This window comes from Sebastes umbrosus, chromosome 6 (assembly GCF_015220745.1).
Source record: "Sebastes umbrosus isolate fSebUmb1 chromosome 6, fSebUmb1.pri, whole genome shotgun sequence".
NCBI lineage: Eukaryota > Metazoa > Chordata > Actinopteri > Perciformes > Sebastidae > Sebastes > Sebastes umbrosus.
In genome coordinates this window covers 14,349,280-14,376,294 of record NC_051274.1, presented here as the reverse complement: position 1 = coordinate 14,376,294, position 27,015 = coordinate 14,349,280, and the positions used below count along the sequence as shown (strand labels likewise).

The following is a 27,015-nucleotide window of genomic DNA, read 5'->3' as shown; positions in this document are numbered from 1 at the left end:
TCCACCAGCTTACATGTATCCATGTCGAAAACAGAGAAACAACTAAGATAGCTAGAAGCACGTGGCTTGCAAAAGAAATGGCACAAAGCCTCCAATAGGCCGACATACTTCATACTGTAGCAAAAGATGAACAGAAGCTGCTCTAATATAACATGCAGAAAGGCAAAGTGCACCTTCATACCACATATAAATACATTCATTTATGATCCATGCCTGTTTAGCAGAAGTATGACAAGTGTAATTCTTGAATAACAACATCTCAATGACTTTGGCTGTAAGGATTAATAAATGGACTAAAAATGTAATTTGATGCATTGGAAATACAGTATTGTCCACAGTATGATAAAGGGTTATATCTTAAAGGGGACCTATTGTGCTTTTGTACTTTTTCCCTTTCCTTTAGTGTGTTATATAGTTTTTTGTGCATGTATAAGATCTGCAAAGTTACAAAGCCCAAAGTCCACACCAAAAGGAGTTACTCTCCTCCACAGAAACACTGCTCCTGAACTGCCTGAAACGCCTTGCTTTAAGTCCTGCCTTTTCTTCTATAACATGGTGATGTCACCAAGTAACACATTTGCATAATACTTGCCTAGTGGCTAGTTCGGCACGTCCTCAAACAAAGCTAGTTAGAGCGGAGCTGGAGCAGAGTCTGAAGAGTTTGGTTTGGTTGACCGATCGCAACAGAGAGGGCCAGCTGACCAATCAGAGCAGATTGGGATCTTCGGAAGGGCGGGGCAAGAGTGAACAGAGTGTTTCAGACAGAGGGTGAAAAGAGGTGCTGCAGCACAGCCAGTATGAGAAAAATAAAGACTTTTAAGAACAAACATGTTCTAGTAGAAACCCAAAATACAAGTATGGGTCTGAAAATGAGCACAATAGGTCCTCTTTAATACATGACGATGCAGGAAGTGCCAAACAACTGCGACAAAGTTTTGGAAACATATGACAAAGCTCTCTCTTATGATTCAGCCGAGGACTGAACCCTTTGGCTTTATAACACTCAATTCATTTCCTCTGTGGAACTACACAAGAACTTATTTCATAAAATGACTGATAATGGCAGTCACCACAGTCTGCCAGTGTTCCTAACATACTTCACAGTGTTGTGAGGGTCAGTGGACGATGATGTGAGATCAGTTACCGACAGTATTTATGAGAAAATAACTATCAATCCTCAATTTATCGTTGTTTTGTCTGGAGTGGACGCTGGCTGCCCCGTACTCAATCCAACGGTGCCTGACCAGGAAAGGTGTTTAACCGTTAAAAACAAACAAAATGAACAAGCCATTCTCCGGTGGTGTTTCCACAGGCCAAACAAATGCTCAACCGGAGCTCTTATCGCTCCCAGAAATCACAGTGTGACAAGTGCAGCTGAAAGCAGCCTGCCGACAGAGCGATGAGTGATCGGGCGAGACCTCCATTCAGAAAGCAGAGAGAGAGATGACAAGCATAACAAGAGAGGAGACTTCTGCTGCTGATTTTATTAAACTCATGGTGATACGGGCGGAAAAAAAGAGAGGAATTTCCTATATCTCAAGTGCCAATTCTCCAAGTCGGCACCAGAGATTCTGCCTCTATTTATTGCCACGTATAAATTATTTAAATTGAGGCTGACAGCGGGGAGGATGAGCTTATATTATTCAGGGGCCAGTACTAGTTTAAACATCTTAAAATATATGTCTCTAAAATAGCTTGTGCTGCTGTTATGTAGGCTGATGTTACAACCAACCAACATCTTGTTATAATATACTCACATGCTGTTTACGGTTATTGAGAAAATTGAGAAAATGACTCACTTTAACTCAACAAAACAGCAATCAGAGGCCTCACTGTCTCCGCTCTGTATTAAACGTTACCGTAGATATTGTGACATGTTAAAAGCATCCACTTACACCTGAGGTTTATGTGTATTTTGCCCTGTTTGTCTCTCACATCAGGCCGAGCCAGACCAATTAAATTAACATTCATGGATATGCGCTCCAGCGTTTTATCTCCTCCAGTCTGAGGGCGACAGTGAGGACGGACAGAGAGGACACAGACTTTCGCTATTGTTTTATGACAGCCATTAGTCCTGCTTCACAGTCAGCTTTTAGTGCTCACTCCAGACAAATCAACCATATAAACTGCTTTTTCTTTGCAGAAGGAAGTCTTTTACCATCTTTAGTGATGAATTATCCACTGACTGAGGCGGCCAAAATGCACACGATTTCTACAGTAGTTCTTCAAACTTAAACTACCGAATAACAAGTAGGTCACGATAGCTTGATCCTGAAATCTCTATATAGACAGAAGCAAAAATGGTTAATGACAACAAAATTATTTAAATATAACAGAAACAAGACGACTCTACAGCCATGTTAGCAGCTCTTCTCACTTTGATTTATTACCTCAGTAGAATTGTAACATTGTAAACATGAGTTTATGGTCTCAATCGCCAGTTTCAAGTCTTCTTCAATACAGCATGATGTTTATTAGGAAATTATGGCCCCATTTAGAGTCAAATAGACCATAAAGCAGGGTATGCTTTAGGGCGTGGCTACCTTGACTACATTGACAGGTCGCTACCACGGCGTTGTCCGGTCTGGGAGTTGTCCGCGTTTTCGTCTTATAACTTTAACCCTTTCACAGTGTGTTTTCAGTTCATGAAAGTTAATTATAACCTTTTTGGTCACCTAAAATGTTATAAATGTTATTCAGCGTTCGGTTGTACTTAGCTTCACCCTCTCCTGTCGCTTCTGGTTGCAAAAAAACAAGCTGGCAACAGCCAAAATGCCAAACTCAAAAGCCTCAAAACGACAGTTCACAAACCAATGGGTGACGTCACAGTGACTACGTCCACTTCTTATATACAGTATATGGTTAGTATGATGATGTTAAGCAGATATAATGTTGGATTAGCGTGTTTTGCTTACATTAAGCTGATTAGCAGTAAACACAAAGTGCAGCTGAGGCTGATGGGAATGTCATTAGTTTTGTATTTGGTCATAAACCAAAGTATTGGACATATTTAATTTTAATTTTAATTTATAATTATTAATATATATATTATTATTATTTATTTTTTATTTTATTTGACCTGATTATGGTGGTAGATGAAAAGTTAAGGGATCCCTAAATGATTACAATGAATACGGAGTCCATCAATCCGTCAAATAGCTGTTGAGACATTTTGTGCAAATCCATTTTGTAGATATTTCAATTTAATTCACTAGGCTTTATTGGCATGACATATGAAATGTGTTACCAAAGCACAATTATGATTATGAAATACAATTACTAAAATAAACAAAAACAAAATAAAACAGAGTAAGGGAAAAAAAACAGTGAATAATAATATCATATAATAGAATAAAATGGATAATGAAAGAGGTAAATTACATAAAACATTGTATATACAAGTAAACATAAGTAAAGGAGATGGTCGTGGTAATCAGATTATGGTACCAGTAAATCCTACTGGTTGTCTCTTTTGTTGTGGCAGGAAGTGACACATGTAACAGCACGTTCTTTCTTTTCCCCCAGAATGAGGGGGAATTTCTCCCTTTCTGTCAAACTTTGGAAACCAGGCCAACTCTTTGCAAATTTTGGGAAGACTTCCTCTCCGATATTTCTGTAGTTCTGACATTGCGTTTGAAAGTGTATAATTCTTTCTCTACAGTTCCCTCATCACAATGATCGCACAGCCTGTCCTCTCTGAGCAGCCAGGTCTGTCCATCTCTATTGCCAGACTACGGTCACTCCGTCTGTACAATGTCCATGTCTTTCTCATGTTCTTATCAGTTACTAGTGGTTAGGTAGTCTGCTGCAGTATTTCACTCGATAAGTGAAAACTTTTACCTGCTGGTGGCGCTAGAGGAAAAGTCAGGGGATCAATAAAGTCATTAAGATTCATCCTCTGAGGAGCATGAACGTCTGCAACACATTTCAGGGCAATCCATCAAAGTCGTTGAGATATTTGAGTGTGGACGAAAAAGCGTTGGACCAGACGCCAGACTCAAACCAGAGGGACCTGATATGCATACTCAGAGTACTCAGAAATGACTAGATATACGATAGATAGATGCAACACTTTCCACACTTGTATAAAGCTTGAATTAAGGTATAATAGGGGAGGTCGGTTTTTCAATCCCTGAACTAACAGATTAAATCTTGGAATGGAATTAATAGAGCACTGCTTGGCCCTCGCTCCTCATTACCGCCACTGAGATGCCCTTGAGCAAAACTCTTAACCTCCATCTGCTCCAGTGGAGCTGCACGGGGACCTGATCAGACTGTGGTCATACCAGGGAAGCTTCCAGGTGTAAGTGTGTATCGAGTGTGGAGCTGGGGGTGATCCTGAAGCAAGAGCATTCACGCTCAGGAAATGTTCCCTGTGATGAACAGACCTCTTATCCAATGTGCATTTCATATAATACTCAATTACTGAAATCTGTGGGAGTTTTGAGCCCCACCTCCCAACGTGCGTCTCATTCCGTTAGCCGCTTGAGTCATCAGAAATAGTAAGAACAAAATGGCCCGGCTCCCCCGGCTCAGAGCAGCGTAGCCACGGGCATGATCCGGTCCTTATCGCTAAACACACTGCTCCGAGCTGGAAGGGGATCAAGCACTTTTATCTTCGGTGCACAAACAAACAGGGTGTAGCAGCCACACGTACTAACACCGGCAGGTTTACTGAGAAATTAACTGGGATAACATAAAGGTTTAAGGTGTCTCTTAAAGTCTATCGGCTGAGAAACATGCAGGTGAAGGCAGATGGCTTCAATATTTGTAAAAAAATATCACTTTTGTAGACTTTGAGGAGAAATCAGCTGCGTGCTTCTTTCATTTCAAGAGAACACATCCATCTTCAGATGGATTACACAACTACTTTTGCTTTTGATGGTAGAAATAAACATACATTTAATTTGTTCTCTTCCCAAGAAAAAACACTGAATGTATTTATTTATATAACCAGAATCAGAAACACTTTCTCCATGACAAGGCAATGGAAATTTGTCTTTGACATGGCTCACATGGTACACGTAGAGTAAAAACTTGGCTCTGTTTTCAGGCTTTAAAATCTAGCCTGTGACGGGAGAGACTTTTTAGAGAGAGCGTTTTCTATTGGCTGTGCTCCGGCTGGTGAGCGGTGCTTGGTATTTCCTCAACTCTTCTCAACATGGCTGCCGGGTCACAAACTTTCTCATTTTACAGCTAAACAGTACACTACAAGATGTTTCTGAAAACATTTTATGAGACAAATAGGCATTACAATATCAGAATATTGATTCAAATTTGATCGGAGTTAGCGAGTGATTGACAGCTGCTCAGAGATGGCAAGGCTCCAGCTCGGCTCTGATTGGTTGTTTTCCTCCGGTGTGTGAAATCTTGCAGATGCCATTAGGAGCACCGGAGGACACAGAGGCACATGATTTTTTTCTCATGCACTACTGTCAGGATATAGTGACCGATTTATAAAAATAATTTTTTTTTAATCATATTTGCTCCAATTCTACCCACTGCTGCTTTAATTATTGCTGATATTAGGAAGATCTTCTTAATACAGCCAAATAATTCTCTAGCTACTTGCACCTTCTCCTTCAGGATTTATGGTATAGATTTACTAATAGAAATAAATAAGAGATGATGACTTTCACCATCATTCTTACTCTTACAGTTTAACATATATTTTCACTGCTTTGACATGATTTTTGTCCTGCAGCACATTTGTATCAGGTATTTTTGTGCCTTTATTTCAGACAATGGAGAGATGATACGAGGAACTCGAATCAGGGGTGCTGTGGCTCGTGGTTGGCGTTAATCCCTAACACCTTGCCGTATATGTAATGGGCTGAAATGCATATGTTTTACGCAACAAACAAGACTATAAGAGATAAATAAGATTAGCAGGAGATATTTTAATCATACTCATGCACACTAATGGATTATCGCATCATATGTTGTCTTCATCATCATTAGAGAAAAAAATGAGTCACTTAGAAACACTCATATATGCCTGCGGGCTAAGTGCTCTTACTTAATTACCTCCCACCTGTCAAAACTCTAATTATAACGACTGCATCTCCTTGCTCTCACATACAAACGTGTGACTCAGAAATGCTGCTGCCTTATCTGATGTCATCATGCGTGATGACCCACTGACCACACAATGTGACATCCTCCCCCAGTGACAGGAAACCCCAGCCTGCAGATAAGCCAACTCCATGTGTGTGAGGTGGTTGTGTTGTGTTTATTGAGGGCTTATTAGCACCCAAGTCAGATACAAGAGGAAACAACCTTAAGGAGAGTGAGCTAAAGTCATGCAGCTGTTTCATTACACGACAACAAGTACCCTGAACGGCAATTAATTAACAATCTGCAGCCAGACGGCAAAGTCCTTTTGTTTTCTCCCGGCCTTTACAACTTGCCTCAGTTCACACAGCTGGCATCTATACGCCTATGTGTTTAAATTTCAACTCATATTTGCTGCATTTGTTATGAGATGCAAGACCTTCAAACGTCTTAGCACACACTTTCAAAATGGCTTCTGTCAAAGGAGAGAAAACCGGTCACGGGGTCATGTGACTGCAGCTCGGGGCGACAGTCACGAAGCAGTGGGGCGGCAAATGAAGTATTGAATATTAGTCGCTGTAAAAAGGTTGCTGTATTCAAAGAGAAAGAACAGCTCCTCTGTTGTCACGGGCCACCAGACGACCAGGGTCCTCAAAAGATAGAAAGTAATCTGAATAATGTGACCCCGATGAAATGATTCAGCCCCCACTGAGGCCCCCGCCATCTGTGACATTGCGGGTTATGTGTGGGCGGGTGGAGTGCCTTGGCCTCCAGCTGTAGTAGCTGTGCATTCTGTGCAGCTTCATTTCCTCTAAGTCTCACTAATGTGATTGCTACAGCAAACTGGGTTGAATTATACAAGAAGTTAGTAAATTCTTTAACTCTTTAATTTGATCATTTCCCATTTCAGAACTTTTATGCAAAGTGGTTTGTCTTTCAGAGCGGGGCAGACTGTGTCTTTCTGAGATGCTGCATGTGTGTGTGTGCAACTCAAAAACTCTTTCATCTGAGCTATTTTAGGTGCCGGCCAAGTTGTGCGAGATATCGAGGATATCATTTAAAAAAGGGTAACTGTTCAAAGACGTCGTCACGCGCATCTTCAATTTATGATAAACACACTTGGAGAAACAGGAAGGGAATATTGGCTCGACTACCGCTGAGTCACAGCTGACCTTCTGATCCGTCTGGACTCGATTTCAGCTGAAAATGCGTATGGGAACATTCAGCGAACAGGGGGCATAGTATTTTATTAGATCCATCAGACAGAGAGAGCATTACTGTAGTCGGAGAGCTGAGCTGAGATGGTGGAGTTGTTTCAATTAGAGATAATGTGCAGCTTTGTTCCTGAACTCTTGCTACTCTATGGTAATTCACCCCTGCTGAAATGGACTTGGGTCTCCCAGAGACATAATGGTCTCATTTTGGCCAAGTTTTAATAGGATTACAGGGGGGGATACTGATGGCTGCATTGCTTGTTATTTACCACTGAAGGATGAGATAGTGTGGAATTTGGCCTGAGCCGAACCTAAGAATATATTCAGTTTTTAAAAGCTGAAGAATTCATTATAATGACAGAATTGCAGCAATTGCCATTCTGGTATTGTTCATTGAATGAACTCATTATGTATAAAATGCTCTGCGTTTTTTACCTCAACGTGAATCAAAATATTGAGTTGAGAGATATTGACTCATTAGCACCAGTCCAATGACAGTGTTGTTGCATCTTTCTATGCTTTAACCATAGTCTTATATCACTACATAAAGATATCTCTTAGCACAGAATGCCAGTGTGCAGTCCTGAACAGATCTCAGCTGGCATGCACAGCCAAGTGTGTGGCAGAGACCGATTCCTGCAAGGTAGCCTGTAGTTGCAAAGCACTCCCTCTTTTGTCATTTCACGGTAGAGAGTCAAGAGACTGAAAAAAAGCTCTGGCAAATCCAAAAAACACAGCACACGACACACAACATGTGCCAGAGCCAGATTCTGAAACTCTTGACCAAGAGCCTTCTTAGTGGGAAAATGCCAAGCATCTGTCCGGATGCTGTACTGTGACTTGACGGTAATTAAGCCCTTCAATTCAGCTAACGAGGCGCAACTTCCTGCCAGCCATCTCTCTTTTTAAGGTGTGTATGTCCCCTCATTAGGGTTAATGAGGGACATACAGTACATACTAATACTATAAGAAGTATCCTATAGTTTCAGCTGATTAGACTGCTGTCAGGCTATTAATAGGCGTTATCGGACACTATAAGCACCATAGATGTGGGTTTATAGGGGCCTACTATGCCCACTAGTAGGTTTTATCATCTATTCACATGGTAGATCACAGAAATAAGGAATAAAAGAACAGTGACCTCTATTGACCGTAGTAATTATGACAGGAATAGAAGCGGAAGTAAGGGACTGTAGCAAAGAGTACAGAAGCAAAGAGACAAAACTCCTGTGTTTTTTTGACAACAGCCGCTGCCGCCATTTTGGACTGAAAACGCTTATTATATTTATAATATTTTATTGTTCAACACAGGCCATTTCGGTAGCATATGACAATAGAATAGAAATAATTTAGTTTTACTTCTGTACGGCACTTTTTAGGTGGACGTTTTACTGGCGTCCGGTAGTCGTTTCCATCCAAAATGACAGAAGAGTAGCTTTGCTGCTGGGCGCTGATATTGCAATGGAACGACAATTGGCTTTCACTTCTTGGCAATATATGTTCTTTGGCTGTAGCATAGAGTGCTGGGATGATGAATTTTTGGCCAACCCGGATGTTAGAATTGCCCTGGGTTACCTTGACAAAAACCCAATGGGATTTTTTCATTGGGTTTTGAATTATTGTAGAAAATAAGCTGTGTGGCAAACAAGCCTTTATGATTCTTACACGTTTTGTTCCGTAAAATAATCTCCACAAATAAACACCACTTTTATGATATTTGAAGCATAAATGCAATCGTCAGAAGTAAAAAGTTAACGTTAGGCTATAAACAAACTACACCATGTGAAGTGTAGTTATTTTAAGCCAAAACACAATGTTTTTTACCTAAACTTCACTTTTTTCGTTGCCTAAACTCAAAGAAGCCTTTTTATTTGTGTTCAAAAAGTGACGTTTCAAGTTAGAACGTTTTTCTTTTAAGTTTCACTTTCACAACGTAGTAGGCGTAGTAGGCCCCCAATGACCCACATCTGTGGTGCTTATAGTGACCGATAACGCCTTTTTAATGGCCTGATAACAGTCAAATCAAAAATGTATTTATTTATTTGACAGGGAGAAAACATGTAGGCATTGTTACATTTAAATAAAGTGCAAACAATGCAATCTATATAGGACTTCTAGCCGTAGCTAATTTGCGGACCTAGTCCCTGGTTAGGGTTTTAAGAAAAAATAAAAACACATAACACAACATCATACATTACAACCAATTTATGTATGTTCCCTATCAGAGATCAGTGATCACAGGTCTGGTTTAGTCTCACCAAATGTTTCACCTTTTCATTAAACGTTTTCAGTTCAGGTTTTGTTTACCTTTCCGTTGGTAAGGCATTCCAAAAATGTATTGCTTTTACTGAAAAAGATGACTGACCGAAGGTTGTTTTGCGCTGTGCCACTCTGCAGTTACCATTTGTTGTTACTGTTAGCTTTGACAAACCTTCCAATTTTAAAGCCTTATTTCACTGGTGCTAAACTTAATTTCTGATTTTCAAAAGCAAACCAATATATTTTCTTTTTAAGATGAACTGATCTGTGTGCCAAAAACCGACTGAATGACATTTACACATTCACTCAGCGACCGATCTGCAACACAGTCAGCAGAAGTGCTTACGCAGCCGTCCAGCACAGGACATTTACAGAGGCATTAGACCCCTGCGTTTAGCTTCGGGGCTTCACAAATGCTCAGAATGCAAGCACGCACGATGCAAGCATCCATGAGAAAAAAGACCGTGACCATCAATCAAAGATGTCAACGTGGCAATTACACCTTTATGTCAACAAAATGCAAGGGCATCAGGAAATCCTGCTGGTGCCACTGCTGATCTGAGGGCAGCGGCCGAGATAAGGAAGTCAAAAAGGTGCCTGGCGCATCATCTCAATGAAGAGCGTTGGAGAAAAGCCTCTTCCTCATATATCTCACTGTATGTCGACCCAAAGGGCGGTCCGGAGAGGCTCATTTACAAACCTGCTTGTGTAGATAAAACAATGCTTATTCTCACCTGCAGCTGAATGTGACTCAGCTATTATCAGGAGGGATCCTTGAAAAGGAGGTGGGAGGCGCCGGGGTTTGAATGCAGAGCGAGGCGCTGCAGGGATCATTTACAGCCAGTTGCCATACATCCTCCCTCGCCTCCTTAGCACAACCCCTCTCCCCGTCCCCTGATAGGTCGATTAATCATTCTGTCACAGAGATAGTGACCCAATCTGCATGTAAGGCTGTGTGGAGAAACTGTGAAAGAGGAGAGGGCCTCTGCAGCACTGCAGATAGGCCACATCTACTGATATTCTTGTTTTAGAAAGGGAAATATGTAGACAGCAAGAGTGCAAGATCTCTTTTCATGTTAAAGGAACAGTTTGACACTTTGGGGAAATTTGCTTATTCGCTTTCTAGTGGAGAGTTAGATGAGAAGATTGATATCAATCTCATGTCAGTCCATTAAATATTGAACTACAACCAGCAGCCAGTTAGCTTAGCTTAGCATAAACACTGGAAACAGGGAGAAACAGCTAGCTAGCCTGGCTCTGTACAAAGCTAAAGGAAAATCTGTCTACCAGCGCTTCTAAAGCTCATTTAATAAAGCTCAATTAACATGTAAAGTCTTGTTTGTTTGATGCAAAAAAATACAAAAATGACAATTCACCATGTTACTGGGGATACCGGACTATTTCTATCGGCTATGAGCAGTCGCTAGGTCACCAGTAGAGACTCCAGGAAGTTGCAGGTCCCAGCCAGGAAATAGTCCCCTTGTGAAACGCAGATTTGTCTTTTTTACAGTTTGGTTTTAGTACCGGTTAAAGAAGCAAGAAAAAACATTTTAATTAGTGATTAATGTGTTACCGTTGGACAGAGCCACGCTAACTGAGTCCCCTTGCTTCCGGTCTTTGTGCTAAACTAATCTAACCGGCTGCTGGTTGAACAGAAATGAGAGTGGTATCGACCTTCTCATCTAATTCTCCTCCAGAAAGCGAATAAGTATATTTCCAAAAATGTTAAACTTAAAGGTGCTAAATGCGAGATTTCTATTGCCTCTGCACAGCTCTCAACATGGCGAGGGTTGAGTCGGTGGCTCGTAGCTAACAACGCTTACGACGTTAACAGCGCTAACAGTAAAAACAACGGCAACAGTGCGGACAGAGCTGAAAGTGTTAACATGGGGGGGACCAAAGGGTGGGTGCTACGCTCCCGCAAAAGAGCGCCGTTGATCGGGACGGCATTATTAGCTGATAACCGTCGTATGAGAGCAGTGTAGAGCGGCAGCCGTGAGCGAGCCAGTAGGGCACGCTCACATCCACGAACATGAAATAAAAGACACACACGGCCGGCCCGGATATGTCAACTACATGACTTCATTCTCTGCTCAGGTAGACATTACTACTCCATATCTTTACAAAGCAAATAATTGTTTGCTGCTATATTAATGCTCTGAATATCTTTAAACTACCTACTGAATATATGTGCAACTTTCCATAAAGAAAATCTCGAGTAGTCGTGTAAATTCAAAGATTTTGCTGCAATATTGTTACACAAAACATCTCCAGTATGATGAAACACAGTGGAAATATTTGCATTCGTTCTCTACAGCGAAGCATTACCCTGCACCAGTAGTGTGCTCTCTCAGACCATCACAAAACCTCTCTTCCAAAAAGCTAGATGGTGAGAAAAAAAATGCTGCTAGATTTCTCACAACAAAAAAAATTGGCATGTTTTTGTCCCTCTGACGATTAAAGAGTGGTGGAAAAGCCCCGTCAGCGCAGCATGATGCTGTGACTGGTGACAGCGTCTGACCGTTTAACACTAAAGCTCTCTGCCATCGCCTGCCAGCAAACACACCATCAAATGGGCCGGGGCCAGGACTGGGATGGCTCAGCTCTCACCTGGAGTGAGAAGCTGACAGCGGCTGAGCAATCCTATGATAGCTGTGCTAATGTGTCAGAGAGAAAATCACTGACTCATTCTCAGGGTCCAACATGGGTGGCTCTGTCATTTTGAACAAACTTCTGCTTGTGGAATACTTTAAAACATAAGCATTGAGGAATATTATAACCTAATGAAGCAGCAGGAAGTGGGAAAACAACAGTGATGTGGGTGCACGAGGGCACACCCACTCAAGCAAGACACTCTGGGAGGCTGCACAGTTAGAATAAGCCTGTTTTATTTCTCCTCTTCTTTGAGCTGCTCTCAGCAATCGGGCACCAGCTGCCTTCTCCGAGGGAGCCAAAAGAGAAAAAAAGGAATAAGATTGGTGAACTTCAAAGCGTCCTCTCATTTTTCTGGTTATGTATGAGAGACTGGGAGAGCATTTCTCAGTGTGGGAGCCAATGGGAGCGGCAGCCTGAGGTACGGACTTAATGAGCCTGCCTGAATGTTTTAGAGCCTGACAAAAAAAAAGAGCCTTCAGATCCATGCTGCTCGGTATCAAATAGTCTCCTGCACTTTCGGATATTGGAGGAGTAAACACGTATGCAGGTATAGTATGCTGTATATACATATAATATAATCCCTTAGTTCCTCCACACACTGTGTTTGTTTACTACTCCTGAAACCTGAGTGATCATGTGACCACTCTCCAAATACAAGCCATTGACTGTATCTGATAATTACCATAACGCCAGAGACTCTGGGGGAAAGAATGAATCCTGGGTCATATTTCAAGATGTTACTTCAGGACGCAAATACATAATTCTCTTTGTGCTTAATGTGAAAATTGTATTATATATTTGGATTTGTTTCGAAGGTTCACACCAGACTAAAAAACCTCAGGCTCTCAAAAACAAATTCAAAAATAAGACCAAAATAATCAGCTTGTTATAATGAATTTGATTTAATGTTGTGCTTAATGATGCAGACCTGCAAGTGTCAGCATTAGGTAGTGAGAGGTATAGCAGCACAGGATTTGGTTTTGTCCTTGGTGCTGTCACCTCAGAGCTGCCTGTGCTTATATGTCCCAAGAGAGACAGCAGAAAAAAAAGAGCATCCTGCAGCACTTCATAAAATCCCCACCCTCTACTCTCTACTCTCCTCAGCACAACTGTCAGCCTCCTTTCATGTCTGACTTCTCACTCTCGAAAAGATAAAAAGCACCGTGGCTCCAGTCTGTTTTGTTACATTGCGGATATATAATACAGTGGAGGTATTATTTGGGCTCCAGTTGTTTGTTTCCGTGTGTTCGGGGGAAGGTTGTGAGAGAGACGCCGGTGTGGTAAAGCAGAGCATCTGTCAGCAGGGCAGCCTCCTGGACACTCTCCAGGAAAGAGGTACTACACCCGCCAGGCGAGCTAAATGAGGCATGATCAATGAGAATAATCGAAATCCCGAGCTACAGTACACCCCCCGCCCCCACCCCCACCCCCACCTTTCTAAAAAACAGTGCCTGATGTGGAGCCATAACGGATTGAACACAAAATGGGTGAAGACGAGGTCCATGGCTGGATCCTGGGGGCACATCAGGACCCAGTATCCCCCCTTCACAAGGAATTAGCTTTGAGTAAAGTTTGGACCACCAGGAAGTAACATGCACACAGCACCTGCATTATGGTAAAACCAACAAGAAGGAAAAGTCATATTAAAAAAACTACAACAGCCTCAAATGCATATTTCAGATTCCTCAAAGGAAGTGTTCAAGCAATGCTGAGAAGAGAGTTGAAATACGCCCTTACCAGCACTACCGTAATTCCGTAATCCTGTCCTCCACAAAAGGCTAACCCATTCACCAAAGAGGCACTTGGGGTTAATGTTACAATGCCTTAATAGCGTCCCTCGACCGCTCTCCCATCAGCACCAGAAACTGCAGTCCTCCTCGCACTGTTTCCACTGCAGCACTACTTGTTCTCCCATACACACACACACACACACACACGCTCACTCATTCTCTCGGTGACTACCCCCACCTCTGCTTCTCTCAATCCCCTCCTCCTCCTCCCGTCCCTCACTCCACTCTTTCTATCTCTGTCACTGAAAGGATCCCCCCCCCCACCTCCCCATCCCGCCTCCTCCCTCTTCCCGCTTTCTCTCCATCTTCCATCTCTCCCTCCACTCCGTCCAGCTCTCACTACTCGTCCGGCTGATTTGCGATGCCGCTCACAAGGTGCTGTATGCAGCAATCTGTGCCCCGGTCCGATGCATAAGGGGCAATCCAATAGCATCCGTATGCTCTACTGTGCGACTGGCACCCACACACCCTCGTTCATATCAGCACAGCTGCTCGGGGGGACTCCGAGGGGCTCAAATATGTTCCTGACTTGCAGCTGCATGAAAAAAAGAGTGGATGTAAATAAGTAAACGGGGGGGAAATGACATACTGTAGATGAGACCTCTAGATAATGAGACAAAGACAAGGAGAAGCCTGTCATTTTGCTGTGTGCTTACCGCAGCAATAGTGTGCTGCTGAGTCTCTTTCTCCTTATCCATTTATCTGAAATATGTCTTTGGACTTGCACCACTCCCACTGTCTTCAAGGAAGATTTTAATCCTACGACAGCAGGGTATGGCATATATAAGCGTATGAATATAAGAGTCTTTGGTATGATTTAAAACCCCTTCCACTGACGTCACACTGCTTTATGTAAGCATCAGAAGCTCATAAAAAAGGGGTTTGGGTATGCTCCTGTGATAATGATGGCAAAAACAGCATAAAAAATAAATAAATCATAGTATAAGTGCTGCAAAATTGTCAGCAATGCCACCCGGACCCCTTTTTTACAGTGCTACTGTGTAAATCTGCTTGTTTAATGACGAGTTGTGACGCACTCTTTCGCTTAACACCAACGCTGAAGCAGACAGTTTGGAGCCCTTCGGGGTATTACTGCGTGTCACAGAGAATTATCATCGTCCCCCCTAAGTGAATCACCCTCCTTACTGGCCAGCAATGAGCACTTGAACAAGAAATCAATAAAGTCTCAATCAGAGAAAATGGAAGGTAGAAATGGGTTTTTGTAATTTCAAAACATACAACCGCAGAGAGAGAGAGAGAGGGGAATGTAATTTGTTTCCTGTCTGTGGCAATAGCATTTCTCAGCGTTTGGTACATGGTTGCTGGTTTTGAATTGGAAGTGATCTGGTAATTATAGGGGAGGTGAAGCTGTTCCAATAAAACTCACATATAGAAAAATGACACAGGCAGAGCTCTTTACCTTTTGATATCGTACCTTTGGATGAAGGTTGCTGGTATTACTCTAGATTTTTCTTGTTGTCAACAAATCCCATGAAAAAGAAATCAAAACCAACAATGTGATCGTCAATACTTTCTGACTGCCCTACCCTGTCTGTGGCACCAAGATGTAACTCTTTAAAAATGCGTCACAAAATATATAGTTTCATTTTTAAAATGGCTAAATCATTTCCTTATATAAACCTGGGCATTGTAGTTTTGGGCAAATGTTACTCAAACGGGAGTAATTTGTTGGGGACTATTTCCAGCTGCGGATTGATACACATTTGGTTTATAGCAAATATTTAACAAGCACCCAGGAAGAACGCCGGGCTTTGAAGCAAATTTTCATAGTGACCAAACCGTGGAATAACAACTTCTGTGTACAAAATAGACTTACCCTGGTAAAGACACGTCTGTAAATCAGCGGATATTTTTTTTAATGTAAATCATCTTCCCAGTACGAACACTTTAATAGCCCTTATTTAAATCATTAGGTCATAAAAGCTATAAAAGCTGTTAAAATGCGCTAAAAGTCGAATCCAGAGTTATTTCCCTTCGACAGTTCATGTGAATGAGACCTAGACTGAAGCTGGCTTGAGGGCTGGGAGGCGTAGTTAAAGGAGCGCCTGCTCTATGGGCCCAATGGATGCGGAAGATCGCCGGAAGATCTAGGTAATTTTATACTCGGACGTCAAGCTTTTTTGCTTCATGCGCCACTTTCATAGGAATGAACTGGTCCCCGCCTCCAACGCTGTATCCAGTTCTCTTTATACATCCTTGGTATTTAACTGTATGTAGGATTGACTCAAAACAACAGAGAGCACGTTCATTGTAATGAAGGTTAACCAACGGTGAGGCTCATTGATGTGTTTTTTTGGACAACAAAGCAGCTCTTCTAAGCTAAATGAGGCTTTTGGCTTCACAGGCTCAAGTCATTGTTGGTTTTTGGTCTTTTTATGGGATTTGTTGACAATAAGAAGAAAAACAGAATATCGCCTCTAGGATCTCAGAGGCTACAAGCAAACCTGGAGGGTGGCTGCTTCTGCTCGTCCTGCTCCTCTCCGCCTCCATATTATTTTGTGAAGGGTGAAAGTAAAATGGCAGCCTTCCAATGTGATTTGGACTAAATAAAGCCCAATAGTTTATATTCCCTCCTCATCAACAATGTGGGATGACATTTAAGCCTTTGTTATTGAAGCCAGTCAAGCCTGCATTCCTTTGTGCACTATTTTGCACAATGTGAGAGATATCTTACAGCCCAGTGCCCTGAAACCAGGCAGGTCTGATTCAGTGTCTGAGTGGGAACAGGATATTGATCCAACCAAGATTCATAGCATGCTGGGTAAACCCATGGTGAGCAACACTGGCACCTGCCCCATGAGACATGAAACACAGGAGCCCAGTGATTTGTAGTGACAGGTGACGAATACGAATGCTCTCATCGTAGTTTTATACTGCTGACTATTGCTGCTACGGCAGCAGACGCCAAATAAATACACTAATAATCTAGTCGTTTCATTGAGTATGTAGTAAGAGAGAAATAAACCTCCATCAGACCTCACTTTGAACTAAACAGGCCAAGTCTCCAGAGAGATTCGGTGCAACTTAGAATACATATATAATAATTTAATTCGGCGTGCGTGCTGTGGAGACTAACTGTGTGGAGCTTGCAGCCATGTGTTACAGTAATGCCGTTTCAGTCAATGACTATGGGAAGTCATTAAAATGCATCGCCCTACCCTACAAAATCACATGTACTGTCATGTGTTTTTCTGAGCAATGAGTAAAGATGGTTGGGCTTTAATGAGGTGACTGTGGAGATATTCAACAGAACCTCGACAGGCAAAGAGGAAAACACGGAAGTAGGAAGGATGACGAAGACAAAAGACTGTGATATGCTTTTTTTTTTGGTGATATGAGAACATATCAGCAAACAAGATGAGTCCCTATACTGCATATACAGCACACATGCACAAACGATCACATCTAGTGCTTCTTTTTATCAAGTGAAGTCTTATGATTTATGTCTGCGGTGGCCGTAAATGTGAAGCAGCGAAGCATCGTTGCTGTTCCCCCGCTCCCCCAATCTCCAGATCTTTTTAGCGAATGCTGCCTTTATGTATGTGTGGTAAATATACAATGCTGTGCCTGCCAGCCAGGGATTAGATGTGCTCGGATGTGGAGCTGCAGATGGGGGAAGGTGAAACGATGCAATACTTTGTGTTGGCTCATTTTAGATCTGGCAGAGTGAGATGGAGACACCCCTGCTGGAGCCATGTTTCAATAATGTGTCTCCACACTGCTGTTCAGACAACGCGTTCTCACTCGCAACGTGTCAAACACGGCAGCTTGGTCAGTGGACCTACGCTTCAAATTATGATGCTCCAAGTATCCCTCAAGCGTCAGTTTTGCACATGCAGGGCTGCTGCTTGGCTGTAGTAATTCTGACAGGAGTAAAGGAGGAAGTCAGGAGATGCAGTATTAAGAGCAACACAGTCTGTGTGGGGAGGAGGTCGGAGTGGATGGATAGATGGATGGGTCGAACAAACACAGGACTAGCACCGCTGTTTTCTGTTCTGTGTGAACCCAAAGTCCACATTGAGCTATTTTACGTATTCTTACGTATGTAAGTTAAAGTAACGTACTTAACTGACGTCATGTATGTAACGTAGGTAACTTATGTACGTAACTTAACTTACATGACAAACATACTTATTTTAACCAAAACCACGATCTTTTTTCCTAGACCTAACCAAGTAGTAATAGAATTCACAATGTTAACCACATGTTGAAGTCTATCGGGCTGCCCTGCATGTTGAAATATGGCGCAAGAGGGGAACCCGGTGAGTTAACAAGTGACGCCAAGGGGCCGCCGTCCGTATGTAATGGGTTGGGTGTGATAACGTGTTGGTTCAGAAACTACCACAATGTGTGTTATGGCAAATGAAGATTGAAGGTGTGCTGCAAGTGAAAACGCCAATTTAGAACTAAATGGCAACATTTAAGATTTTATCTGTTTCAATAACAGATTGTACAAATCAATACTCGCAACTATTCACATTCCACATTTCACCATGTGCGTGCATAAAGTAGTTTCTTTTAGCAACACGAAAGGCCAATTTAATAAAATGATATAAGCTTTGTGTGTAGAGCTGAAACAATTATTGGATTAATCAACAAAAAATGATTCATCATCATTTCTGTCATTTTTCAAACATAAATGTCAAATGTTTGCTGTTTCAGCTACTAAAATGTGAAAATGTGCTGCTTCTCCTTGTCTAATATTATAGTAAACTGAATTTCTTTGGGTTTTGGACTGTTGGTCTGACAAAAAAACAAGTTGTATGTGAAATGGAGCTCATAGGGAAGAGAATCATCACCTGACTCCCTCAGTTCTATGGAGCATCTTTCAGGTTATTGTTTTGGTTTTCCGCCCTGCAAATTTACTGTTCTGGTTCCCTCTCACCGCTCTTGTATTGTTGTTTTTGGCTGCAAAAGGCAGAAAAAGCTCTAAAAACCCACTGTACACCACCAAACAGCAGACAAACACAGCTAGCAACTAACTGGTGAACATAGTGGAGCATTTAGCAGCTAAATAGCCATATTTCCCTCAGGAGTTGGTGGAGACCATAAACAGAGCTAAAACTAGAATGGCACTCGGAGAGCGCAGATCTCCGCCAAGGTGCCTGACTCTAAAAACAGATCACAGCTCACAACTGGTGATACCGTGAGGTAGTCGGCTTATTATTAACACGGTGTGTTTCCGTGTAACGTATCGGCGGATGCCTCTCTCATTCAGCAGCCTTGTTATGTCTGTATAACGTTACACTACGTTGTCTGTCATCCCGTCATCTACCGCTTTTTTCTTTCTCACCGCGAACAGCCGTCAGCTGCCGCACACACTTCCACACATGTATCTCTCTGCTCGAAGAAGGAGGAAGGCGGGGTCATGTGCGTCATCAGTCACACTGGTCTTAATGCTCAGGCTGATCGGAATTCTTAAAAAAAATCCTGACTCTGGATCATGATTCGGATCGCCACCATAATCAAATGGATTGTTCATTGTGCTAAACTCCACCCCTCCAAAAAATGTCATTCAAATCCACTGCAAACTTTTGGAGCAATCCTGCTAACAGACAGACATACAAACAAACAAACAAACAAACAAACGCCGGTGAAAACATAATGTCCTTGGCCCAAGGCCTTTGGCCCAAGGCATTTGGCCTTGGCGAAGGTAATAAGGGTGATTTATAGATTTTCATTTGACATGACTGCAAATAATGACTGCTAATGTTGCTCCCTATTTGTAAACGGTAGAAGATGGCAATATGTTTGTGTATATGTTATGTTTATAGCTTGTCTCAGCTCCCTCCCAAGTGACCAAAAAATCAATTATTGTAGGTTTAAAAAGTTGTAATATTAAAATCTTTGAGTCCTCATTCATTAGGTTTCATCTATATAAGATAGGAAGATTTTTGTTGTCTTATTCAACTGTAACACCTCACCCAAAACCAAATATTAGCATGAATTTATTTGCCTTTCTCCAGTTGCTCTGGAAAAAAATATGTAGAGTATCGCTATACATTTAGTAAAAGCTACAACTTCTAATGGCGCTGCATATTCAAACAACTAATTGTGCACCACCGGTCCCCAGGGTATAAAGTCTCATTCAGTAGATCAATGTTATTAACGATGAGACTGACAGAGGGCAGCGAGTGTTGAATAATGCCAGATGGCCGTAGTAACGGAGTAGGTATAAAAGCAGCGGCCAGTAACCGTCCTTCAAGGCGTGGCTGTTGTCCGCTGGGCTTTATTAGCTTCCTGTAGCCTCTGAGGCACTGGAGCTCCCATCACTCATGGAAATGACTCTGATTAATCAGCTGAGTGCTGGAGTGTGGAACAGGGTATGTTGGAGACCCGACCACTCCGACAGTAAATCACGCTTGTTCACAGTGGGCTGCACCTTCATCCTCACCACGCCTTTCTCCGCTCACTACACACTGCAGCGGACTCGCTCCCTCCTCCTCCTCCTCCTCCTCCTCCTCTTCCACCTCCTCCTCCTCCCTGGCACATGCAGAGCTTTTCTAAGAACAGATGGGAGGAGTGGGGGAAACCCAACACACGACGTTTCATGCTGACATCTAGTGGAGTCCAAAACATGTGATTACGCAAGACTATTTACACGTATTGTAGCGCTGGACTGATTTCATTTTTGGATTAGCCCAAAAATATTCCTCTGAAATGTGAATAAATTAATATTTACCAAGCAATTTATGTTAATCAACAGAATTTTCCTTTCAGGTCAATTAGAGCGTCACCCCACAGCTCATCAGAGTGTTATATTACTGGACAGTTTGAAAAAGCATCCAGCCTTAGCCAGTCCGCCATCTGGGCCGTGCCTTCAGTGGACAGTAAGGAATGGATGATATTTGTGAGAGGGGAACTGCAGAGGATGGCGACATCTAACAATGTGCAGTGATCTGTCTCCTCTGAAAAGAGGATGGTCACAGCAATGACACTGGACTGCTCTGATGGAGTGGAGAATCTCCTCCTCCCTCCTCTCTCTCTCTCTATCTCCCTCACAACCTTTAAGCTCAAAGCGTTGGCTCAGAGCCTCGATTCGCACCGCACATAAGATCTTTGCTGGTGTGATACTTACAGCCAAATCTTGATTTCTTGAACAGTGGCCGGAGGTAATCACAGTGAGAATGTAGTCAGTCAGAAACCCTGCAAGAGAAAGACAACGTGAACTCAGAGAGGCACAGTTCACTCTTTGAGTTGATTTTAAACTTTTGTTGAAGGTCAACCCTCCGATTATGTGAATGCAAAGCGTTTGACCGATTTGAAGGCAGTTAAACTGGTGTGTGTGTGTGTGTGTGTGTCTTTTGAAGATAATCCATGGCATTAAGTCACACCCTATGAACACCTAGTGTGATTGGCATTCTTGAATAAAACCATGAAAAATGAAACTTTCAATTTCTGCACACAAATCGTTTTGAGCCCAGAGAAGAATATTGATAGCTGTCTCCCTCTCGCATAAACAAGCTGATATATGGCTGAAGCCATAACCGTTTTGATCCACAAAGGTGCAGGACGAATGAATTATGACTGAAAAGCTATCCGTTGCACATTGCGGCTCACCAGTTATTGAATCAATTCATTGTCATAACCGTAGTACCTCTCTAATGACTGTCTCTTTGAAAACTGGCTGTGAATCAACATGCTGTACATAAAACAGCTTTCTAAACCACCACACAGAGTTCAGATCTGAGTTAAAAGAGCTTTGAGTTCACACAATAGATTCCTCTCTGTCTCATTTTAAACTCTTTCTATCACCAGGATGCTGTATCTCCACAGCGGTGTTTCCAGGGTCAACCTCTAAACATGAATTCATCAGCCATTTGTAAATATTTTTATTTTAGCATATTGAGAGGTTTCTTTTGAAAAATACAACAGACAGGTGTTCACAAATAACACCACACTAATGGCTGTGTTACACAAATACTGGCATCTAATCAAAGCAACACATTTTTTCAATCTTTATGGTTTAAAGATTTTCAGGAGAACAAAATGACTTTTGGTGAATAAAGATTTGCTTATTTCCCCTCATGGCAAGCTATTTGATTCAATATTCAATCGACTAATTGCAGAGCATGATTGATCACTTGTTTACTTATTTATAACAGAACCAAGTCGGACATCCTTTGCTGTTCTATTGTGTCTGTTCTACTCGCTAATTAACACGTTAAATCTCGTTTTTTTAAAGAGGACCTATTATGCTAATTTTCCGGTCTATACTTGTATTTTGGGTTTCTACTAGATCATGTTTACACGCTTTAATGTTAAAAAAAAAAGCTTAATTTTTCTCACACCGGCTGTGCTGCAGCACCTCTTTTCACCCTCTGTCTGAAAAAGCCCAGTCTGCTCTGATTGGTCAGCTGGCCCACTCTGTTGGGATTGATCAACCGAACCAAACTCTTTGGACTCTAAGCTCCGCTCTAACTAGCTTTGTTTGAGGACGTGCCGAACCAGCCGCTAGGCAGATATTATGCAAACGTGTTACTTGGTGACATCACCGCGTTACGGAAGAAAAGGCGGGACTTCAAGCAAGGCGTTTCAGGCAGGTCAGGAGCAGTGTTTCTGCGGGGTAGAGTTACTCCCTTTGGCCTGGGTTGTGTAACTTTGCAGACCTTTTACATGCACAAACAACTATATAACACACTAAAGGAAAGGGAAAAAAACACAAAAGCATAATAGATCCTCTTTAACCCATATAGAAAACCCAATTGGACTTCCTGGAGGCTTGTTGTCACTGTGAGGTTACCAGGGAAACAGGAGCTATAATGTGTTAATTGGTGAGATTTAGAAGTGCTAGTATAGACTATAGGCTATCTTTTTCTCCCTGCTCCAAATGCTTCTGCTAAGCTAAGCTAACCCTCTCCTGGTGGTAGTGTCTTATTAACTGTACAGATACATGACTGGTATCGATCTTCTCATGTAACTCTGAGCAAGAAAGCAAAAAAAAGCACTTTTCCCCAAATGTCAAACTATTCCCTTGAGGTATAACAACCAGCTCTACCAGCTCACTTTCTTAGCAGAAACACCATGACCAGGGACTATCTACTGTACTCTTTAATATGCTTGCAAATCATAATGTGCTGACGACAGTATTAAAGAACTTTTTCAGATCAATGAATTGAATTATGTCCGTGTTCTTATGCAGACCTTTGAGGATATTCTATTTGTGGCCCAATTTCGTTCTCCAATTTTGGCAAAACAGTCAATTTCATGATTCAATGGACTTAATTGCTTTATTGTAATTGTATCATAAAAGACATCCACTGGGAGAGATAACCAACTTCAATTTGTGCACTTCAGTGAAGGAAAACAGTTCAACACAATTCTGCCGTCCCCAGCATTTCTTCTGTGAATTGAATGTATTATGTATGGATTTTATTTTTCTATACATACTCAAAACAATTCATTTTCGTATTGAAATTGCTATTTAATTAGGTAACACCCTTGAGATCAATCCATCATTAGGATCTGCTGATGCCATAACATTTATGATAAAAACCATCACTGTTAAACTACTGAAAGAAATCGTTTTCTATAGCTCGCGCTATTCTAGCACATGAGACTCAGAGCATTTCTACCCAACAAGACTGCTGATGAAGAGTGTCATTGCAGTGAAGAATAATTTCCTACACAGTGGAGAATATGAGACTGGGGACTCTTCCTGCACAATGAAATACCTGCAGTCCTCATAGAAAACACTATGAAACTGTCAAAGAGAGTTGTTTGCAGTTAACTGAGGGGAAATAGTGACAGGGAGGAGAAAAGCAGTGCTTCAACACTGCTTCGCACTGCAGCACTCCAAAAATACAAGTGGCATTTTATCCCAAACAGAAAGGTCAAACGACAAGGACTGAATCACAATCGAAAAAAAAAAATACATAAAAGTTATTGCCTATTATATGCTTATATAATAACGTAATGTCACAGCAGAAATAAATGTTGTCCTGCAAGGACAAATTTAAGGTCAAATCTCACTTAAAAAAAGGAAAAAAAAGATCATGAAAGATCATAATTTGGCTAGCTGACAGGGGCGACAGATTCTCAGATACAATCACGTTAAAGGGAATTGCCTCTTGCTGAACATAATTGGATCTTTCCAACACCTATTTATGTCCCCAAGGGACCAAACTATGCAGAGGAAAAAGGAAAGGGAATTTAATGAATACTCTTGTCCTTCGGTTTTCATTACAAGTCCACGTTAGTGAACCCTGCTGGCGACGGAGTCATATCAAAAAGAACATTGATAAGTCAAATGTCAGGATGTAGTTGTCACTGGATATGAAAGAATTCCCAGACTTTTAGGAGACTACAGCTTAAAGGTCTAAAATCACTCTACAACAAGTGTCTTAAAATACTGCAGCAATTCATCAACACATAAGCCTGATCGTTGTTTGGGTTGCACTGAAATAAAGTCTTGTTGCGATATGAGACTATGGATATTTCGCACATTTTTGGCACAGTCTAAACAAAATAATTTTGTTCTTGTAATATTGTGATATATGGTATCTTAAAGGTCTTATTGATAACATTTTTATGTATGACATTTTTTTTTTAATAATACATCCACAGAGCTTTTACAAAGGTGCTGAATAAAACTGTGTCTTCTCCTGAAAAAAAATATTATGATTAATCATTTAAAAAAATGTTGGCGGGTCTGAAAATGAATGTTTTGTTTATCCTGTTTGGTTCCCATTTCAAACAAGGCTTGTGAAATAATAGTATAACGACACTGGTATCACGTGGTATCTCTGGGTCGTCAGTTAGTGTGGAAAAAATTGACGGTAAGTGCCTGGCAACGACTTGTTGTGAAGTAAATGCAATGGAACAGGGAAGGGGTAATGCGACATCTAGTGACTGACCTTTAAATAATGTCTCCAATATTGTAATTCAAGTGTTCTGAGAGATAACTAGACCGCTGCACCTCCTCATGGCTCTGTTTTGAGGCTTTAAATAATCTAGCCCGTGACGGAAGACTTTGACCAATCACAGGTCATTTCAGACAGAAAGCGTTCCTATTGGCTGTGCTACGGTCATGTGACCAGTGCTTGGCATTCCTTCAAGACATCTCATCATGGCTGCCGGGTCACAAACTTTCTCATTTTACAGCTAAACCGTGCACTACAAGATGTTTCTGAAAACATTTGAGGTGAGAAATAGGCATTACAGTAACAGAATATTGATTCATATTTGATCAGCGCTGCCTAGTTTGACCATTTGGTTGGAGTTTGCAAGTAATTGACAGCTGGCTCTCATAGACAGCAGTTGGACAGCAGATCCCAGATCAGCTCTAACTGCTCGTTTTCCTCCGGTCTGTGGGGCAAAGACTCACTGCCCTACCCGGAGGGAGCAATCCACCAGTTTCCGGCAGAGAACCATGGCCTCAGACTGGGAGGTACTGACTCATCCCGACCACTTCACACTCGGCTGCAAACCGCCCCAGTGCGTGCTGAAGGTCACGGTCCGATGAAGCCAACAGTACCACATCATCTGCAAAGAGTAGAGACGCAATTCTGAGGTCCCCAAACCAGACACTCTCCTCATCCCGGCTGCGCCTTGAGATCCTGTCCGGGAAAATCACGAACAGGATCGGCGACAAGGACCAACCCTGGCGGAGGCCAACACCCACTTAATATATAACGTTATAAAGAAATAATGAAGCCAAGCTGCATTACATTTATACAATGTTCTGACCTGATTGGCCGTCACGTACCGTACACATCAATAATGGTTGTTGCTTGAAATCTCCTTGTGTGTTAATATCTTCTGAAACCATTAATAGTCATCACAACATTGTTATCAAAGTTTTTGCCACAAATTTCCTCATCTTTTTCACTTTCTCAACAGTCCAAGCTTTTGTTTTTCAGCGTTTTGGAGAAAATGATTCCAAAAGCGTTGTTGTAGCTGTCTGTGCTGTCTGCTGCTTATATAGACTCCACGGCTGTGAGTTTATCTCACTGATTAAACACGTCCAAGAGACTTGAAATAAAGCTTTCGTCTAATATTCCCAAGTTGCTAATGTCACTCTGCTGTCCAAGTCAGAGAGAGGACATTCTCTGATTTATGTTCCCTCTTATCCCCCAATTGATCTCTGTTTGATAAAGAGGACCACGTAGTCCAAACAACTGGAAAAGTCACTCAGCACCAAACTACAGAGCCTCTCCATTCTTTAACAAAATTACTGTGCAGCTTCTCAGACAGCACTTAAATTGAGCCCCTGCGGATCCCATGTTTTCTTCCTCTCTCTCAGTCTCTCGTTCTCTCTGTCTGTGTCTGTCTCCAAGACACGTGGCTCTCCATGACTGTTGCTCCCACTCAGGCAGGGGAGGGAGGGGATTCATGCGGGGCAAAGGGAGCCTACAGGAGACTTTTGGGGGCTCTTGACTGCCCTGTGCTCCCTGGAGCGTGGCGTATGAACACTGGAAGATGTGCATGTGTGAGCAAGGAGCTTTCCACACAGGAGGAGATCTGGCCCAAATTTAATCTCTCTATTGTGAGGATGGAGGGTTAGAGGAAGGAAAAAAAAGGGCTGTGCCTGCTGAAATCCCACTGGCAGTGCTGCAATGCAGGGGTTTAACATAGAGCCAGAAGGCAGGCGAACACATTTAAGAACTGGCCTTCTGATTACACACGCAAATACATACAGATGGATGAAATGCATGCGCGCGCACACACACACACACACACAAAAGCCCATTGGATCTGAGATACCTGCATAAAGAGTCGTTGACAGGCAGGAAGAAGTGATTTCAACGTCATAAAATGCTGCGACGCCTACACAGAGTTTTATAAAGCAGCCTCTTCTCTAAGCTTGGTGACGTACCCAGGTAGGTCAGGGATTTGCAGTCAACTCAACTTCGATACCAAATGAAAAGAAAAAAAAGACGGTTCTTCTCTTAAAAAAATTAAAGTCATGAATAGAAACAGAATTGGTTAATTTGCATATTTCTAAAGCCCCTGAAAGCTTTATGTGTTAAGTCTTAAGTACATCTATATAATAATTAACATCCATGTTAATAACCTACAAT

At 41.9% G+C, this 27,015-nt stretch overlaps 1 pseudogene; it reads right to left on the bottom strand.

Moving 5' to 3' along the window:
• The window catches only part of LOC119489720, a 67,346-nt pseudogene that overhangs the window by 14,724 nt on the left and 25,607 nt on the right, over positions 1-27,015 (bottom strand).